The sequence below is a fragment of the Antechinus flavipes genome, chromosome 3, assembly GCF_016432865.1.
Source record: "Antechinus flavipes isolate AdamAnt ecotype Samford, QLD, Australia chromosome 3, AdamAnt_v2, whole genome shotgun sequence".
Taxonomy (NCBI): domain Eukaryota; kingdom Metazoa; phylum Chordata; class Mammalia; order Dasyuromorphia; family Dasyuridae; genus Antechinus; species Antechinus flavipes.
The window spans coordinates 380,039,670-380,058,342 of NC_067400.1; the positions used below are offsets into that span (position 1 = coordinate 380,039,670).

Genomic DNA, 18,673 nt, shown 5'->3' on the forward strand with positions numbered 1-18,673 from the left:
GCTCTACTGGAAATATGTATAAGTTTTATGGAATTAGGTCCAATGCTATTTACTTATTAGCTATATTGTGAATCGTTATTTATATTTATATTGTAAAAAAATTTTTAAAGGTGATTTTAAAAGCATGCTCATGGGCCTAAATGGAAAGAAAGGGGATTTATTTTGACAGCCAAACAAGCATACCCAGTAAGAGTGCAGGAGACCAATTACTGCAAACTGTCCATGGACCTGGAGAGGTTTCTGATATGACTTGTAAGGGATACCAGAAGCATGATTCACTTCAGCCCAAGGGTCACAGGCTTGCAGATTGAGCAGCTTATGCTGCTGCTTGTTTGCCCCTGACCATGGCAACTTTCTTCCCCAACTACTAACTCCTACATTCCCTTATTATGGCTCCCGGGCAAGTAAATTCTGAAAGGGCTGTTAAACCCTCCCACCCTGAGGTCTATCAGGAGGGATACATACTTAGGACAGGATTGGCAGATGGATTTTGCAAATATTCTCCCTGCCAGGGTTTCAAACTGCTTTTGATTTTTGTTAACACTTGTACTAATTGGGGAAGAGATTTGTTTTGTACAACTGAAAAATTTTTGCTAAAAGAGATCCTACTTTAGTTTCCCTCTCAGACCTGTGGAAGAGGAAGGAATTTATGACCAAAGAACTAGAGATCACTATTGACCACAAAATAGAAAATTTTGATTATATCAAATTGAAAAGTTTTTGTACAAACAAAACTAATGCAAACTAGATTAGAAGGGAAACAATAAACTGGGAAAAGTTTTACAGTCAAAGGTTCTGATAAAGGCCTCATTTCCAAAATATAGAGAGAATTGACTCTAATTTATAAGAAATCAAGCCATTCTCCAATTGATAAATAGTCAAAGGATATGAACAGACAATTCTCAGATGAAGAAATTAAAACTATTTCTAGCCATATGAAAATATGCTCCAAATCATTATTAACCAGAGAAATGCAAATTAAGACCCAATTCAATACATTAAATTATTTCTGTATCATTTTTAAATGAGTAAGTATGAATGATGCATATTCTAACTCCCCAATATTACAGTTTTATTGCCTATTTTTCAATTTTTTTCTTTTTTCTTTTCTTTTATTTCATTTTGATCAGATATTTTGAACATGCAAAATGCTTTGTTGTTTTTCTTTTTTTTTTTCTCTATGGCTGTGTTTCAACAATAATAACATTGCCACACGAGAAGAAATTAGAAAATTGACTGATAAGATATTTTGAGAATTCGAAATACTATTTTTTTATCAGTATGGCAATCCTTTAACAGTAAAAACTTTGCCACACAAGAAGAAATAAGAAAATTGCCTGATCAGATATTTTAAGCATTCAAAAAATTCTGTTTTTTTTTTTGTTTGTTTGTTTGTTTTTTAACCTGTATGGCCATGCTTCAACAGTAAAACATTCCCACAGAAGATAAATTAAGAAAATTGCTTCATCAGATATTTTTGAGCTTTCAATGTGCTCTGTTTTTTTTTTTATATATATGTATGGCAGTCCTTCAACAGTAAAAAGCATTGCCACACAAAAATAAGAAAATTGCCTGATCACGAGACTCACATGAACTGATGCTAAGTGAAACGAGCAGAACCAGGATATCATTATATACCTCAACAACGATAATGTTTGAGGATATATTCTGAGGGAAGTGGATCTCTTCAATAAAGAGAGTTCATTCAGATCAAAGATGGACAGAAGCAGCTATACCCAAAGAAAAACACTGGGAAATGAATATAAACTGCTTGCATTTTTCTTTTTCTACCCAGGTTATTTCTACCTTCTGAATTCAATTCTCTCTGTGCAACAAGAAAACTGTTCAGTTCTGCACACATATATTGTATCTAGAATATACTATAACCTATTCAACATGTAAAGCACTGCTTGCCATCTAGGGGAGGCAGGGGAGGGAGGGAGGGGAAAAATCGGAACAGAAGTGAATGCAAGGGATAATGCTGTTAAAAAAAATTACCCTGGCATGGGTTCTATCAATAAAAAGTTATTTTAAAAAATTGCCTAATCAGATATTTTGAATATTCAAAACACTATATTTTCTTTTTTTTTTCTTTTTTTTTTACTTATCTGTATGGCAGCCTTTGAACTGCAAAAACATTGCCGCACAAGAAGAAATTAGAAAATTACCTGATCAGATATTTTGACCGTACAAAAAACTGTTTGTTTTTTGATATGTAGTGCACATTTTTCAACAGTAAAAACATTGCCACAAAAGAATAAATAAGAAAATTCCATGATCAGATATTTTGAGCAGTCAAAATGATCTGGTTTTTTAAAATCCAATATCCAATATTCATCACTATTGGCAGGCCATTCTGAGAACCTCAGTTCATTTTTTAAAACTATATGATTAATTTTTTCATTTGATTTTATGATGTAACTCATTTTTGTATTTGCTAGTTTGTTTTATTTTAAAATAGGATAAAAGATAACTGTTGCAAAGCTATTCATGAGCTAAAATGAAATACAGATGATATATACAATGCTGAATATGATTATGTATATTAAGCCAAAAGTGGTCAGTATCACTGATGAATTTTTATGATTTGGGGATACAACAATGTATCCAGACCCACAAAGTAGACAGCTGTTTTGAGGTGTGCTTTGGAGCTTAAATGATAAACCTAATATTGAGATTGTTCTACAAGATGCTATTAATATCTTGGTGAGATGTATAGCACTTATTCACTAATAAAAATAATTCATACCTTGTATCTGTTGTGGAAATTACTTTAAGAGAAGACTAGGTTATTCAAAATTCCCTAGTAAATTAAAAAAAAAAAAAAACTTTTTGGACTATACCTGAAAGTGGATTCCTGTACTGACTTCTTTTGGGAGGTGGAGAAATTATTTTCAGTTTTGGTTCCACTTCATATACATTTATATGTATTTTTCCAAAGTTGATTGAAAAACAAATGTATTTGGCCATCTCTTCTTAAGGTATACTTTTCCTTGGAGAAAAATACAATGCAATCAATATGTCAATCAATTTTATAAAGCAAACTATGGAGAGAGCTGCCACTTCTTTTTTACAGTCATTTTCTTAGACAAGTTACTATTTTAAAATTCTATTTCTTTCCCCTTTACCCACTGTTGGGAATTTAAAAAGAAAATTGTTGTTCATAAGGATCCTAACTGCACAATTTTACAAATGCTTTTTTAAAAAGCTCATTTCATAATTGAATTCTGTTTGATGGGAAAAAGGCCAAAGGGAGCACCTTGTTTTCTGTTTGAGAAATGGCCCTTTGGTAAAAGACCATCATTTAATCAAAATCAATACCTTAGCCCCTTTTAATTGTTTTGTTTTGTTTTGTTTTTTTTTTAAATAAAGTCTATTTTAATAGTATTCTTATCCAGACACCCCTTTACGTGTTCAATGTAAGATCATTATACTAAGCCTTAGCAGTTTTCACATTTCTGATTTATTTCCTAATTGCCCTAAATCATCTCTTGCAATACAATTCAGAACTGAATCAAACACGTGTAAGCATTAACAAGGAACTTAAAAAGCAAGCTTCTTAAAAAAAAAAAAAGAAAAAAAAGAAAAGAAAAGAAAAGTTGATCCCTTTAAAACTAGGTAGGCCATGTCTTAGTTCAGTCTGTGATCTATCTTACATTTAACAATTTTTAATTAAAAGTAAAATTAATTAAAAGGCCAGGAAATTTTTATGTATGCTACAAACTTTACATTTATTTAATATGACTCTCCCTTTTCCTAAGTCATTTACAACCTTACCCTATTTTGGGACTCTCATAGAGGTCCGCTATTTGAGGCCAGATGAATTTTGTCACTTTTTCAGTGCCTTGATGCATTTTGAAAGCTCTTAACAGTATATCAATATGTCAAACATTGAATAAAGATTCCAATATCTTTTAAGAAAATTTTTGGTACATTTTCCCGACCAAAAATATTACTACTACTTTTGTCTGTTCACATGTCCCTAAGGAAATGCCCCTATGCAATTCCCGACCTTGGAGCAACAAAGAATGAGTGTCCCTAGAATAATCAGACATATCTCCTCCACAAAAGCCAGTAATCACTAAGGGATGAGTCATGTAGCAGGGCAATGTCTTCTGCCCTACGAACTCTTGCTCCTTCCCTGTATGCCATCATCAATCATAAGTCCTTTTGATTTTGGTACCACCTTGTTGATTAGCATTCGCCTCCTTATCCAACCTTTATCTCATTCATGACCAAGGAAGGATTCCTATCAATCATCTATCCCAGAAGGTCACATTCTATATGACAGTTTGCCATTCCATTATGATTACAGTTACAATAGTTACAATAGTTTGCTATTAAATTAGAACTGCCTGATGTTCAACCAGTCCTTTAGCATAGCCAAAGTGAAAGCTAAATGATTTCAGCTTGTTTTCCGAAAATAATAAGGCTGCTGTTACCTCATGTTAAATATTCACTACACTACTGCTTTTGCCTATAAACAATTAATACTTAAATTTCTTTTTCTAAAAATAGCATATATATATATATATATATATGTGTGTATATATATATATATATGCATCTTTATTTATACTATAGTATCATTTCCAAATCAAACCATTATTTCAAGTTCAAAATTGAAGAGCTGCCATTCAGTTAAGAAGAGCTGACATCAAGTCCAAACATTCCGAATAACTGATTTCAAACTGCTATCTAATACTGCCATCGCTCTCCTTAGTTACAGGACAATGAGTGGGCATGCAAGTGCACTAACACATAACACATAACACAAACACATAAAAATGTTGGAATTTTACATCAAATATTGCCCACTAGAATCAGCCAGCTGCTTTATATAGATGAAAGACATATTCCCTAGCCATATTTAGAAACAGATCCCAGCTCAGTCCTCTCAAATATCTGAAACCCTAAACATTTAAACAACACCAATCTGATACCTCACATCACAACTCAACTTGAAGTAAGATTTTCAGTTGAAAGGCCATTATCAGAAGGACTGAAAGAAACTGGAACCCAGTGGCTGGGAGGTTAAGGCACAACATTTGGTAGGCTCAGTAAATTTGGCTCAGGCAGTAGTTCTGATTAGTTTGTGATTTCAAAAATAAATTGGAGCTCACTAAGCTGGAATTGCAATTTTGATTATTTGGGAAAGGCCCATTCTTCCCCCCACTTTGGACAGTCTGCCACACAGTTGCAGATGAAAGATAAGAATGCCCTTTTCTTTGTGAACCATCTTCATCTGGGGACTTTGATCCTTCTTCTTTTGCCTATTAAGTTGCTGTTGTTTCTTCTTACTAACATTTCTAGATTGAGAAACTGGAATGTTAAATTTCTCTCCACCAGCCACCTCCAGCTTCTATGTTACCTTTCAGGCTACTGTGCAGACATTTCCATCACTTGTCTTCTCCCCTGCTGCCAGGTCCAGGAAGGCAAGTGTGGCTTTCTGCCAGATCTGTTCCTTAGTGTCTGACCTTTTCACGGGCTGATCTGCTGAGTTCAGCACTGGAGTCTCCCAGCTTGCGGGGAGAAATCCCAGAGTCGGAGTTCTTCGAGAAGTCGGTGGCCCCTGCTAAAGAAACAGTGAGCGGGCGGCGCGCACAGACCAGATCTCGCTGAACTAGACTCGAGACCAGAAAACGGGCTGCTCCTACCGTTTCCAGAACCTTCCTCGAGCTCCTCCTTCCCCTACCCCAAACAATGACTGAGCAGCCTCTTGATGAGCATGAATCAGTCCTGGTTAGAGCCAACTCAGATCTCAGAGAAAGAATATTTTGGAACCGTTCACCAGATCGTACTCTTTTTGGAAACAAGAAGCTGAGAATTACTAACCAGTACATGGACTTTACCTACTGACTGACTCATTGAAGGTGCTGCTCAAAGAAAGACACGCATGACTCTTCAAACATTATTCAAGTTTTAGACGGGATGTCGTTATACAGCACATCAGTGATAGGGATGTGACCTTGAAAAGTGAAAGAAGCTGGTGGAAAATCTCAAGTCACTCCTGAAATCACAATCATCTGGTATGGAAATCCTTGCAAAGGAATTTTGGTTGTTCTGAAAAAACAGAAGCAATTTAGAGGCAATTTCTTCATAATTCAAAGGAGCAAGAAGGGGAAAAAGCCTTCCAAATGTGGGTGGTATTGCTGAAAGACTGCTGCAAAGATGGGTATTGAAAAGAGCAGAGGAAGTGAGAAATGGATAATTTCTTAACATCTCAGATGGATGAAGGCTTTTTGGATGTAGGAGATCTGGAAGCTGATTAGCCTTGATATAGTTACAGCATAGCAGAGACCTATTGCTTTAGAGGTCAAAATTTTTGAGCAGATATCTGAATGTTTAGAACAGGTCTATAATAGAGACAAAATGCTTTGCAAAGTACTTTGTCATGTCAAAGCCTACAGGCTAGAAGTTTGCTGCATGAAGTGTAACTCTGACTATTATCCCCCTTCTGGGAAAAGCGAGAACCCAGAAACCATAGAACAGAGAAGGTGGAAATGGACTTGCAGAGCTATCAACTACTGCAAATACAGAATAGTATCAGAGCTCTTCAACCTGTATCTTCCTCCCTTCTGCTTCAAGTTGTGGCACCAAAACCTCTCTCTGAAGGGCAAGGATGATGATCCTATTTACCCTCATTGTTTTTTTTTTAATTATATTTTATTATGAAAGCTTTTTGTTTTCAAAACATATGCATAAAAAATTTTCAACATTTACTCTTGCCAAATGTGTTCTAATATTTTTCCCTCCTTTCCCCTTACACCCTCCTGTGGATGGCAAGTAATTCAATATATGTTAAATATTTGAAATTCTTCTATATATATATATATTCCCACTATCACCATGTTGCACAAGAAAAATCAGATCAAAAAGGAAAAAAAATTGAGAAAGAATACAAAATACAAACATCAACAAAAGTGAAAATGCTCTTGTGATTCACACTAAGTCCCTACAGTCTTATCTCTGTGTGCAGATGGCTTTCTTCATTACAAGATCTTTTCAACTGCCAAGGAATGAAAATCTGTATAGAAAATGCCCAAACCTGTAGATCCAAGTATAACCTTTCCAGACTAATGAATTAATATGTCCACATGGATCTCATCCTCTACACATCAAAATTACCTTCTCGAACCCCTGACATTCAGATTTATAGATAATTCTTCCTTCTCCCTTCCTTACAAACATTAGCATATCATTTACCAAATCTTGTCAGTTCCACCTCTTCCATATCTCCTTCATATTTATTCCTTTCTCTATTCATACAGCAATATTACACACTCTGCTTCTTGCTTTTATCACTACTTGTTTTCACTTTTTTTTTTCAATAGTGAAACAAAAACTTGACTGAGAGCTTTTGATTTTGAAAATCACCATAATTTCTTCTGTTTTTCTCCTTCACTTTTTTCCATTTTTTTTTGGCTGATGCAAGGATACATTTATAATTTGTGTTCCACCAAGTTTTATTTAGAGCTTAATTGTAAGCCCTCTCCTGAAAACTGTTTCATATATTGAAAAAGGAGATGATAAAGTCCTTAAAAATCAAGGCTTCATACATGGGACTTTAAGGCACTTTTGGGGAGAATTCTAAAACATCAAAATCTTTTACAATGAAAGACCATGCCATTCCCTTCTATTTAGAATTCTGAATGGGGGAGGAGGATTTTAAACTGTTTTAAAGTTATTCTTTAATAGTGGAAATAATATTATACATAGTCACTGTTCCCCAAAAGATTATTACTTAAACAAATCACCTTTACTAGTTTCAACAATATGAAAGAAAATTTAGTGAAATTTATCACTGGAACTATTTGAGAGGAGAATTATTGAAATATTATCTATAACATGGCCATTCTCTGATTTATTCCCACACTCTCAACACTGAGCCAGATCCCTGAAATTCAGTCAAACATGCATAGACACATATATATACATAGCTATACATACTTACACATATATGCTATATAAAAAAAATCAGTAAAAATTATCAAACTGAAAAGAGTATACAATGTTAAGTTTATGTATTCTACAGCCTCTCTGCCAATGAGAGATTTATGCGAACTTTTTTTTTTCCCTTAGGTTAGGGCTTGGTTCTTCTTCTTCTTCTTTTCTTCTTCTCTTCTTCTTCTTCTTCTTCTTCTTCTTCTTCTTCTTCTTCTTCTTCTTTTTTGGCTGAGGCAATCATGCTTTAATGACTTGATAAGAGTCACACAGCTAGAAAGTATTAAGTGTCAGAGATTAGATTTGAACTCGGGTCCTCCTGACTGATAGAACTGGTGCTCTATCCACTGGGCTGGGTTTTTTCAAAACTGGTAATGAGAGAATGGAAATCTTTCAGTGTTGATTCCATTTCTATCAATTTTTGTTATAATGAATATTCTCTTTTCTGCATGTATTCAACTGTATTTATATAGGCTGCTCTGAAATCTATAATTTTGTCATTTCTGATAGTACTAAAATACATTTTCCATAATTACCAATGATGACTTTTGATCCAAATTGAGACTTTTGTTTTCAGTCTTTTCCTTTCTTTCTTTTAAAATATATTTATTTAAAGCATAATACCATGCACTAAAAAGTATTGAAAATGGAAAAAGTAATAAAAGCATGCATTGTCATTTGTATAAGACAATAAAAAAGGATTCAAAATTTGTAACAATTTTCTTTTCAAGAAAATGTGTATAAAAATAGAACAAAGTTTATTCAGAACTGTTCCATCTTTTCTTTGATTCCTTGTAGCTTTTCTTCTGTTCTTTGCTGTGTACTTCTTTATTTTTTCCTCCCTTTTTTCCCCTCCCTCCAATCTCCCTCAAGGACACTGCAGTTTAACATGTATATCTTTATGTAAGCATAAATACAAACCTATTTATATACATTCAGATACACATCTAAACATATATACACATCAGAGGAATACAATAACTCTTGAATGTGGGAAGTCATCCAGAAAGAATTCACAAGCTCTGGTCATCTTTGATTAAAGGGACAAAAAGGTTTATGTTGCCATAAAGCAGGCAAAGTTGATTAGCAGAAATAGTTACTTAGAAGGGGAGAGACAGGAACTTTTAAAGAAAAGAACTCAAAGTAAGACATGTTAAATATTGTAGTTAGATACGCAGTATTTATACAGAATAACATTGAGAGTTTGCATCCCTACTGTGGCCTTCTGATTATTGTCTACAGTAACTGTGGGCATCAGTTCAAGATAGTTCTCTTTGTAAAAATATCCTGTTAACACAAGATATGCAACAAGGGCCCACATGGGAACTATGGAATCTTATCAGTATCCCTGCCTGGGAACCACTTAAATACTAGTTGCTATCAGAGATATGACTTTTCACTGCAGTCTATTCATCTCAGCACACTCACATAAATGCATATACATACACACACACATATATATATACATATATATATATATATACACACATATATGTGTATGTATGTATATATATATATATATATATATATATATATATATATGCATATGCCTGTAATCATAAACAAATTTATAGATATCCATTGACATTTGTTCTCTGTTTCTCTGAATATGGATGTCATCATTCTCTTTAGGTTCAAGGTTTTCTGTATTTTCTAAATGAACCAACTTATATTTGATATCAAAATGATACTGTGACCTTATATTGTTTAATTGTTTTCAATAGTTTAAAATGGATATTAATATGGCTGACATAATAATGTAGTTTCTCTAGTTTTCTTTTTTGAGCAAATCTATTTTAACTTTCACTTAGTTTTAGATCAATTTTATTACTCGTATTTATTTTTTTCCCTTGGAAAATTCTACTCCAGATACTTATGTTTGTGGATATCTCATTTTCTTTCCCTGTGGATGCTTCTACTTTTACTGCTAGTTTACCTTCCTAACTTCCCTTCCCAATCCCACCCCCTTCCAAAGGATGCCTCCGTTATCTTCTGTCACCACCCTTTATCTCCCTCTTTATCCCTTTACTATTAATCTACACACCATATCCCATTTCCCCTACACACTCTTCAATATACTATCTTATTCTATTCACTCACCCTCTTATTTCTTTATGAAATTATGAATTATGAATTACGAACATTTTTATCATCTCTTAGATTACATTATTTATTCTTGTATTCATTCCTATTGTAAGATTTCAGACTTGCAAGCCCTCTTCCCACATATCGATTTCCACTATGTCAGTTCTAACTCTTGCACCACATCATATTATATAATTATTGTTTTAATCTTTACCTATGTGGTTTTGCATTTCAGAGTCATATCAAATTCACCTCTACCCCATGAATTACCCATTTACTAACAACAATCTTAATCCTGAGCTTAAAGTTATGTGTATTAAACTTAAGTAGTAAGCAGTTTATTGAATTATTGAATTCCTTTAAATATATTTGTATTTATCTTATATTCTATGTATATCAAAGTTAAGTTTAGCTTTCGCTTTTTTCCAACAGAAGCATAAATGTCTGGAAGTTTATTTAATACCTTTTTTTTCTTCAGATTTTCATTAATTTTGCTGGCCACAATATTTTTGTCTCAATATTAGAGCTTTTGATGTTTTGATAAATAGTATTCCAAGACCTTTCATTTTTCATCATAGTTTTTCTTATAATATGGCTCATATTTTGTTCCATTTTTTTCATTCTTTATAGTTTCTTTTATTACTCTTTTGTCTCTTGTGACTTTTCTGGCTTCCCCTTGACCAATTCCAATTTTCAAAGTGTCATTTTCTTAATTCTGTTCATCTCCTTTTATAGTTGTTTGAATTTTCTTTCTTAATCTTATTGTTCTCGGATTTTTTTTTCTATATATTAGTTTTTCTTCAATCTCTGTCATTTGACTTTTTAAAGTCTTTTTTGAGGAGTACAATGAATTCTTCATGGGTTTGTAGGCATTTCACATTACTTGGGGAAGTTGAGCCTCTTTTTTCAACTTAAGCATTCTGTCTTGAAGATAAACTTGGATCTTCCCTATGCAGATAATCTTTTCTAAGATTGGGTTCTTTCTCCTTTGCTTGTTTTTTTTTTTTTTTTTTTTTTTTGGTGTTCCTCTGTTGGTACACAGATATTTTATATATCTGCACTAGCTGATCAATTTCAAATAGTGCAGGTGTCCACAAAAAAAATTCAGAAAACTGAAAAAAAAAGCTTCACATGTGGAAAGGTAGGACACTTCAAGGCCCAATGCCACCAGAGAGATAAGAATAACTGACTTCAAACTGTGTGTGCTGAATGTGGAAGAGGCTTCCACTGGACTAATTAGTGCATCTCTCTAAATCACAGAAAGGAAATGGTCAAAGGGACCGAATCCCCAGGCCCCAACAACAACAATGAGGAATGATGTATGGCATGAGACCCCCTCAGGGAATGAGCCCACCATCCTTAGAGGAACAGCATGCACAAATGCCAGAAGAAGACAATTCGATGCAGAAGATCATATCCAGGTAATCATAGTAACCCTTTATGCTCAAAAAGAGAACAAAATCCCCCCAGGATGCCCCAGATATGTTATTAAAATTCAACAAATACCTCCTTTACCTATTGGATCAGGACTATAACTTTTTCTCCACTGCTTAGAGGATATTCAGCAGGTGTGACAAAAAATGTCTGTTGGGGAGAGAAGAAAAACTATTGTGTGTACGAGCAGTAAATGTGAGCACATAAAACACAACCATAAAAGTAGAGAATTGTGCTGCACAAGCTTTAGTATTACATCAAACACAATTAGAAGGATGTATAGTAAGAACAGAAGAAATTTATTGGCATCAAGTTATTACAAGTACATGACCTATATTACCATTGTACATTTCCACATTTACCATGCTGCACAAGAAAAATCAAATAGAAAAGGATAAAAAGAAAAAAAAAAACAAGCAAACAAGAACAACAAAGGGGAAAATACTCTGCTGTGATTCACATTCAGTCCTCATAGTCCTCTCTCTACATACAGCTGGCTCTCTCTATCACAAGGTGATTGCACTTGGCCTGAATCACCTCATTGTTGAAAAGAGCCAAGTGCATCACAGTTGATGAGATTGACACTCTTCTTACAAAAGTTTGCTGGAATAATGTACTTGAAATGTTCTAATTTTTTTTTACTTTTAAAATGGCCTCTATACCATTTTGAGTATATCCCTGCTCTCCTGAACTATAGCATACAAAATAACTTTATTCTATTTTAAATATTTGATTAGTTCTTTCTTATTCTAAACCTAACAGTGCCTCCAGATTTTATACCATTAAATTGTGCCTGATGACATTCAAACCTACTTTGTGCTTTACAATTTTGTAATTTTTCTAGGACAAAGAATCCCACTCCTATTCATTTCTTCTTTAGATTCCTTGAATAATGGACTTTTGGTTTCTCTTCTAAAGTTTTGTTATCCAGCCATTTCCATTCATCTGCCTTTCTTCTCTGCCCCCCCCCCTTTTTTTTTACTATCATCAAAGAGTTTTGATGAAGACTGTGTCTTGATATAATTTGCCACATAGTAATGGGGAACTCTTTGGACTTCTATTTTTTCCCCAAGTCGCTCTACTCCAAATCTTCAACAATCTGCTAATTTTCAAATCTCAATCTTTTTTTTTGTCTTTGTACTTCCTTAAAATTATATCCCTTTGGATGCAATAGACTTTTCCTTCTATATACTGATTTTCTCCATCTAATAAATTCCTGCCCCTGTCCCCTTCGGGTACCTCTAATACTGAATTGTACACTTCTCATTTCTCTAAAGTGGATCACCTTTTATTTCCCACTGAAGAATGGTGAGTGACCTCTAGCACTTTATCCCCTGTAATCTCTGTCTACGAGATTTTTCCTTCAATCTCACCAGAGCGATCATACATCCCTCTGGATGTATGAATGTCTTTCTGCAGAAGATGTCTAAATCTATATGTCCAAGCAACATCACTTGAGTTACAGATCCAAGCAATCAATTACTTAACATGAATCTCACACTCAACATATTCTAATTAACTTCCTTTTAAAATCTCTCTTAGTTTTGCTCCTTTTATTGAAGATATTGCCTTCAGTTCAGTCAAAAAACTCTCTGAATCCAGAGTCATTTATCATTCTTCTTTTTCCCTCACTTTTATGTGTCTTCATATTACTTGCTGTATTTTGTCACTTGTACCCCTAAATATCTCAGGCATTTACACCTTTCTCTTCACCCATATGAACATTTCTTATCCTGGTTTAAAGTCTTGTTGCTTCTTGTTTGGAATATTTAACTAATATTGTTTTTCTAAAAAGCATTGTTATTGGTAACTATTATCAATATTTCTCCAAGTTTTGCTCCTTTCTTGCATAAATCTCCACACACTTTATGAAACATAATTATTTTACAGCACTAAATTAAAAAAGGAAAAGGGGAAAAACCATTAGTCTAATAGTCAAAGCATTGAAAAATGTTGAAAATTATAGGCAATATTCAAACCTCTTTTATCTCTCTCATCTGCAAAGCAGTGAGAGGAAGGAGTCTCTTCTCTCATTTCTTCTTTGGATCATTCTTGTTCTTTCAAGTTTGCTAAATTATTTTCATTACATCGCAGAAAATAAATAAAAATTCCTATTGATGTATCAGGAGGATTTCTCATCTATGCTTGTAAATTCGGAGTAAGTTGTAGCGACACCTTGGTAGGCAATGTAAATTATTTGGGGTTAAAGACTTTTTCTTCCTTGGATTACATTATTTGGTAGTTGGCAGATAGTCCATATTGCATTTTACCTGGTTATACTTTGGAATGGTGGATACTGAGAAAAATCAGTTATCTCTTTAGAAATCTTTCCTGCATGGGGAAAAAAATCATTATCAAAACAATCATTAAAAGCAATCTTAGCTTACTGATTTACAAATTTGGGCTTTCATTTTCCTTGGAAATATGTTTCATTTCTATCTTTCAAAAAGTTTCTTTTTGGCAGAAAGTAGATTAAACTAGTAGAAGAAAAAACCTTGTCAAGAATGAACAATTTACTATGACAGAATACACATAGGAAAAGATAAATATTCCTTGCAAGGAAAATTTCACATAAAAGAAAACCAGTATTTAGGGTCAGAAGGAAAACACTCAGGAGGAGGGAAAGGGGAAAAGAGAAAATGTAATTTGTGGAAAATAACATGGCAGGAAATAGTTAGTCGTTTTAACTGTGAATGTGAATCTCTCATAAAATGGAAGCAGATAACAGACTGGATTAAAAACCAGAATCCTATGATAATGTTGTTTACACGAAACACATTTAAAGCAGAGTGATACATACAAAGTAAAGTTAAAATGTTGGAACACAATCTACTACGCTTCAGCTGTTGTAAAAATCAACAGAAATAAGAAACAAATAAAGAAACCAAAACAGGGGTACCAATCCTGATCTCAGATAAAACAAAAACAAAAACAAATCTAATTAAAAGAGATAATGAAGGAAACTACATTTTGATAAAGTAATATCAAGACTAAACATAGATGCACTATGTGGTATAGCATGCAGATTCCTAGAGGAGAAGTTAGAGAACTGCAAGAAGAAATAGCAAAACTATACTAGTGGGAGATCTCAGCATTGCTCTACCAAAACTAGATAAATTGAACCACAAAATAAATAATAAAAAAGTTAAGGAGGTAAATAGAATTTTAGAAAAGTTACATATGATAAAAAATTGAATGGCAACAGAAAGTTATGTACTTTTTTTCTCAATAGTATGTGGAACCAAAAAAAAAAAAATTGACTTTTATAAGGTATAAAAACCTCAAATTCAAATGCAGAAAGTTAGAAGTACTATATGCATTTTTTCCAAATTATGATGCAATGAAAATTAGATAAAGATTGATGCAGAAATCTTAAATAAAACATTAGCAAAAAGATTACAGCAAATTATCACCAGGATAATACAACATGACCAAGTAAGATCTATACCAGGAATGCAGGGCTGGCTCAATATTAGAAAAACTATTAGCATAATTGCTTGGATCCATAACCAAACTAACAGAAATCATATGAGTATTTCAATAGATGCAGAAAAGGCATTTGACAAAAACCAAAACTTATTCCTATTAAAAACAGTAGAGAGTATAGGAAGAAATGCAGTTTTCCTTAAAATGATCAGTAGCAACTATTTAAAAACATCAGCAAGCATCATATGTAATGGGGATAAACTAGAAGTAATCTCAATAAAATCAGGAAGGAAACAAAGTTGCCACTATCCACATTACTATTCAATGTTTTATTAGAATGGTTAGCTTTAGCAATGAGAAGAAAAACAAATTAAAGAATTAGAATAGGTGATGAGTAAACACAAGAATCACTTTTTGCATCTGATATGATGTTATACATCTCTAGGTATTCTAGAAAATCACCTAAAAACGACCAGAAACAATGAACAATTATAGCAGAATTGTAGGTTACAAAATAAATCTATATAAATCATTAGCATTTCTTTGTTACCAACAAAGTCCAGCAGCAAGAGACACAAGACATTCTATTTAAAATAAGTGTCAAACAATACTATGATGATCAATTCTGATGGACGTGGCCCTCTTCAATAAGGAGATGAACTAAATCAATTCCAATAGAGCAGTAATGAACTAAACCAGCTACACCCAGTGAAACAACTCTGGGAGATAACTATGAACCACTACATAGAATTCTCAATCGCTCTATTTTTGTCCACCTGCATTTTTGATTTTCTTCACAGGCTGATTGTACACTATTTCAAAGTCTGAATCTTTTTGTACAGCATAATAACTGCTTGGACATGTATACATATATTTAACTTGTTCTTTAACATATTTAACATGTATTGATCAACCTGCCATCTGGGGGAAGGGGTGGGGGGAAAGAGGGGAAAAGTTGGAACAAGAGGTTTTGCAGTTGTCAATGCTGAAATATTACCCATGCATATATCTTGTAAATAAAAAGGTATAAGAAAATAAAATAGGACTTCCGGCCAAGATGGCGGAGAGGAGGCATACAATTGTGTAAGCTCCACGTTTTCTCTCAGAATCCACTTCATTACAAGCCTCTGAATTAATGCTTGACTGAAAAAAAAAAAAAAAAACCAACAAATAGTAACCAAGAGAAGACATCCTTGAACTTCATCAGGAAAGGTCTGTTTTTGCTCGAGGACGAGGATGGTTTTAGATTGAGCACAGGCTGAGGGCAGGCAGTGGCAGCCAGAACACAGGAGGCAGCTCACAGCCGAGCAGACCGGAGCGGGGTGGGGTGTGATCTAAAGCTGTCTCTGAGGGGGGAGCTTTGCATACAGAATTAGATACTTTGCCCTGGCAGCAAGTCAGGAGCACAGCAGAGAAGCTAAATACACCAGGGGGTGAAGAATACAACCCGGAACAGCTGGAGTCTCTCAGGACATGGCCACCCCTTCCCCACAGTGTCTCAGCACACTCTCGGAGTCTCAGAGCGCAATCACAGCACAGTCCTGCTAGTTCCTCGCTGCTACCACCACAGTCTGTAGAGGAAGCTTGGTAACACCACACAGACCCTCCCCCCCAAAAAAGCAGACTCCATTTAGGGTTTCTTTTCGTTTTTTTTTTTTTTCTTTTTGCTAGTTTGTCTTTGATTCTTCTCTGAAAAAATGAGCAAAAAATTGAAAAGGACCTTAACACTTGACAGCTTCTATATGGATAGAGAGCAGACTCTAAACCCTGCGGAGACTAAAAACAGATTGTCTCCAGGTGAATCCCCAAAGGAGGAGATCATCTGTTCCTCAGTACAGATGAATCTCATAGAAGAATTTAAAAAGGCTCTCACAAGAGAGCTAGAAGAAAAATAGGAAAGGGAGAGGGAGGGAGGCTTGGCAAGAGAGTCTGGAGAAGTCATCCCACTCATTTAAAGAGAGACTGGATAAAGAAATAAAATCCTTGAAAGATAGGCTTAGTGAACTGGAAACAGAAAATAGCTCCCTAGAAAAATAAAATTGGCAAAATGGAAAAAAAAATTCCATACAACAAAAGAACTCAATTGGACAATTAGAAAAAGATTTTTAAAAACTGAGCGAAGAAAATACTTCATTGAAAATCAGAATTGAGGGACTTCCGGTTAAGATGGCGGAGAGGAGGCTCACAGCTGCATAAGCTCCACGCTTTCTCTCATTATCCACTTCATTACAAGCCTCTGAATTAATGCTTGACTGAAAAAAACCCACATATAGTTACCAAGAGAAGCCATCCTTGAGATTCGCCAAGAAAGGTCTGTCTTTACTGGAGGGCTGGGACGGTTTTAGATCGGGCGCAGGCGGCGGGCAGCAGCAGGGAGAGCACGGGAGCAGACTGGAGAGGGGGTGGGGAGTGATCGCAGCCGTCTCTGCGAGGAGAGCTTCGCTACAGGTTTGGATACTTTGCTCCGGCAGCAAGTCAGCAGCCCAGCAGAGAAGCTAAAAACACTGGGGCTGAAGAATACAACCCCAAACAGCTGGAGTCTCTCGGGACCTGGCTACCCCCCCTTCCCCCTCCACAGTGACTCAGCACGCTCTGGGATCTCAGAGCGCAGGCGCAACACAGTCCTGCTAGTGCCTCACTGCTGCCCCCCACAGTCTGGAGAGGAAGCTCGGTAACACACACAGCCCCTCCCCCAAAGAAAGACTCCAGTTTTTTCTGTTTTTCTTTGCTAGTTTGTCTCTGATTATTAGACAGAATGAGCAAGAAGCTAAAGAGGACATTAACCCTTGACAGCTTCTATACAAATAGAGAGCAGACTCTAAATCCTGAGGAGACTAAAAACAGACAGTCTCCAGGTGAATCCCCACAGGAGGAGATCATCTGTTCCTCAGCACAGATGAACCTCATAGAAGTAATTTAAAAAGCTCTCACAAGGGAGCTAGAAGAAAAATGGGAAAAGCAGAGTGAGGCTTGGCAAAAGAGCCTGGAGAAGTCAGTTAAAGAGAGAGTGGATAAAGAAGTAAAATCCTTGAAAAATAGGATTGGTGAACTGGAAACAGAAAATAGCTCTCTAAAAAACAAAATTGGCGAAATGGAAAAAAATTCCACAGAACAAAAGAACTCAATTGGACAATTAGAAAAAGATCTTAAAAAACTGAGCGAAGAAAATACTTCACTGAAAATCAGGGTCGAACAAATGGAATTGAATGACTCGAGGAGACAAGAAGAATCAGTCAAGCAAATCCAAAAAAATCAAACAATGGAAAACAATGTGAAATACCTTCTGGGGAAGACATCAGACCTGGAAAACAGATCCAGGAGAGACAATCTGAGAATAATTGGACTCCCAGAAAAGAATGATGAAAAAAAGAGCCTGGACACAATTTTCCAGGAAATTATCAAAGAGAACTGCCCAGAAGTCATAGGAACAGAGGAAAAAATAAACATTGAAAGGATTCATCGATCACCCACTGAAAAGGATCCTAAAATCAAAACACCAAGGAATATAGTGGCCAAATGCCAGAACCCTCAGATGAAGGAAAAAATATTGCAAGCGGCTAGAAAAACCCAATTCAAGTATCAAGGAGCCCCACAATAAGGATCACCCAGGATCTGGCAGCATCCACATTAAAAGATCGAAGGGCCTGGAATATGATATTCCGAAAGGCTAAGGAACTTGGTATGCAACCAAAAATAACTTACCCAGCGAGAATGAGCATCTTTTTCCAGGGAAGAAGATGGACATTCAACGAAGTAAGCGAATTTTATCTATTTCTGATGAAAA

The 18,673-nt window shown here is 35.0% G+C and overlaps 1 protein-coding gene and 1 pseudogene across 2 annotated transcripts in view; one reads left to right on the forward strand and one right to left on the reverse strand.

Annotated features, from left to right (window-relative positions):
* Nucleotides 1–18,673, forward strand: part of LOC127554392 (uncharacterized) — an 804,883-nt gene that overhangs the window by 696,997 nt on the left and 89,213 nt on the right. The window lies entirely within an intron of this gene.
* On the reverse strand, nucleotides 4,950–5,843 carry LOC127553436 (proline-rich nuclear receptor coactivator 2-like; annotated as a pseudogene).